Raw genomic sequence first — 3223 nt, 5'->3', positions numbered from 1 at the left:
TCCAACACATGATACCCAGGGTTCTGACCTGTGGTAGCTCTTATGTTCAGATCCCACACTCAGAGGTGCCAGTGGGCAATTTGGTTGTTTTTTGTTGAATTATAGATATTCAGTTTATTGTTGTCTCAAAGGGAGAGATCTGGGGATGTCTCTCACTCCACCATGTTTCTCCAAACTCCTTAAATAGATTCTCAATCCCTTCCTCTCTTTCTTCCTCTTCAGGCACTCTTATGATGTGGATATTTTTACACTTCATGCTGTCCCACAAGTCTCTTAAACTATCTTCACATTTTTTAAAATTCTTTTTGTTGTTGTTGTTCTGATTGGTTATATTCTGCTACCTTGTCTTCCAATTCACTGATTCAATCTTCTATTTTGTCCATTCTACTGTTGAATCCTTCTAATGTATTCTTCATTTCAGTTATTGCGTTCTTCATTTCTGTCTGGTTCCTTTATATGGTTTCTATGTCCTTTTTTATGCTTACTATCTCTCTGTGGAGGTTCTCATTGGGCTCATCTGTTCTCCCCATAGGTTCAGTGAACATCCTTATAATCATTTTTTGAACTCTTTGTCTGGTAGGTTGCTTGCCTCTATTTCATTTAGCTTATTATCTGGTGTGTTCTCCTGTTTGTTTCATTTGTGGCATGTTTCTTTGTTTTGTTTTGTTTTGTTTTGTTTTTCATTTTATTAGCCTCTCTATGTTCATTTCTATGTGTCAGGAATATTTGTTTCATCTCTCAGCCTTAGTCAGATAGCCTAATGTGGAAGGTGTGTGTATGGCCCAGTGGCACACTCTTCTTGATCCCTTATGCCAGAGGCTCTGGACATGATCTTTGTGTGAGTTGTGTGTGATCTTCCGTTGTCGCTAAAACTTTATTGTTGTTAGTAGATCAGTGAATGGGATTAACTCTCAGGCTGACTAATTGTGGGAATTGGCTACACCCACAGGGTAAGAATTGTTGTATGGGGGATGACCCCACTGAGTGGGATTTGCCCTAGCAGGCTTGTGTACTTGTTGCAACCACCCTCTGTGTGTATCACTAATGAGACTAGTCAAGAGTTGCTCCGTTGTGGTCTGGTGCCAGCCTCTAGATGTGTTGGTTTTGTTGCCCCTTCAGAAGGGCTCTCTCATAGGCCAAGGTCAGCCTCTGCTTTTGATTGCTCAGAGCTACCCAGTAAGACCTACAAAATGATCCTCAGATGGTTGTTGCTTATGATGGATCTATAGGTAAGTGGAAGAGACAATGCTGTAAGCAGCGATTGGTTATCTCCCATCCCTGACCTATGGCACTTTAGCAGAGAAATCAGTGCTCCTCAAGGCCTGATACTGCTTGTCAGTGGCCTGTAAGTCTCTGAAACTGGATGAGCTTCTGGGTGGCACAGGGACCTTGGAAATCTCCTGGGTCTATTGAGTAAATTTCCCCCTGTCACTGCAGTGTTCATTTACATGCCAATGCTGTCTCTGTGGCTCCCTGTACAAGTTTCCACTCATAGCAAGGTCAGCTATTGTCTACCCTGGGCCTAAATGCACTACCTCAGGTCAGGGGCAGCTGTCTATCAATGTGCAGTGGGCACTTAGTGTATTGGATGGGGCAGAAGCTCAGGGAATTCAAGGACTGTCAGGCCAATACATACTTCTGCAATCCCCTCAAGAGATATTGCAGCTTGTACTGGCAGCAGTGGTCCGTCCATAACTGTTTTCCTTGAAATACTCTCACTGCGCTAGCTAAGATCTGTTGCTTGTGCCAACTGCACAACCCCAGAGCAAAGCAGGGCACAAGAAGTTGCTTGTCAATGGGCTGCAGGCACTTTGTGGCTTGCGTGAAGCAGGACTTCAGGGCGACAAGGTCTGTCCAGCCAATACAGTCTCAGTTTTGCTGTAACTTCTGTGCCTGGATGTTCCCACAGCTTCAATGTGGCTCCTTTTTATTATCAGACATAGATGTTATTATCAGCTGGACTTCAGGTGATTTTCCACATTGATTATTTTATAATTTGGTTATAATTTCAATGTAGGCCTGGGAGGAAACGAACCTTGTTTTCACCTAGTCTTCCATCTTCCACCAATCCCACCTCAAGATACTCTTATTGCATTCAGTTGTTATGTATCTTAAGACTCTTATAACGACTACTCTCATCACACTATCTTTTTTGTAGCTCATATTCTTTTTTTCCCAGCTTTATTGAAATATAATAGATAATTAGTTGCTCATGTTTATATTGTATAATTCAATGAGTTTTTTTTTCAATTATAGTTTGCATACAATAATATATTAGTTTCAGTTGTACACCAGAGTGATTAGAGATCTATATAACTCATGAAGTGGTCATCCCACCAAATCAGGTACCCCTCTTTCCCCTTACATATTTTTTACAACATTGTTGATTATTTTTGTTATGCTACACTTTATATCTCTATGACTATTTTGTATTAATCCCTTTGCCTTTTACACCATCCACCCAACCCCTCTTCCATCTAGTAGCTCTCAAAATGTTCTCTGTATCTATGAGTTTGTTTCCATTTTGTTGTTGTTGTTGATTTTGTTCTTTTTTAAAAAAATTATTTATTTTAATTATTCTCCAGTATACAGTACATTGATTAGACATTGATATAGGTCATAAAACGATACCCCCAATTGCTCCCTCACTCCCCTGATCCTCCACCTAGCCAACATATTCATGCTAACTGCATTCCCTAAGCCATACTCCTCATCCCCATGACCATCCATCAGCTACTAATGTGTACTTCTTTAACCCTTCACCCCATTCTCCCAGCTCCCCAACCACACCTCCCCTCTGTCCTTCACCAAATTGTCCACTATATTTGTAAGTCTGTTTTTGATTAGTTTTTTCTTTTTATTCCTTAGATTCCACATGTAAGTGAAATCTTATAGTGTTTATCTTTCTCTGTCTGACTTAAATATCTTCTAGATCCATCAAAGCAATGTCTTTTTCCATCCTCTTTCTTTTAGTCTGTGTGTGTCTTTTACTCTGAAGCGAGTCTCTTATAGGCAACATGTAGGGGTCTTAATTTCCTTTCCATTCATCCACTCTTTTAGGTGGAGTACTTAATTCTTTTCCATTTGAGGTACTTATTGATATATAGTCGTTACCATTCTTTTTTCCTGTTTTTGATATATGTTTTTTTCTTCTTAAAGAAGTCCCTCCAACATTTCCTGTAATACTGGCTTGGTGGTGATAAATTCCTTTAGCTTATTTTTT

Source organism: Pteropus alecto, unplaced genomic scaffold, assembly GCF_000325575.1.
Source record: "Pteropus alecto unplaced genomic scaffold, ASM32557v1 scaffold344, whole genome shotgun sequence".
Taxonomy (NCBI): Eukaryota; Metazoa; Chordata; class Mammalia; order Chiroptera; family Pteropodidae; genus Pteropus; species Pteropus alecto.
Note: the sequence above shows the minus strand (reverse complement) of the source record.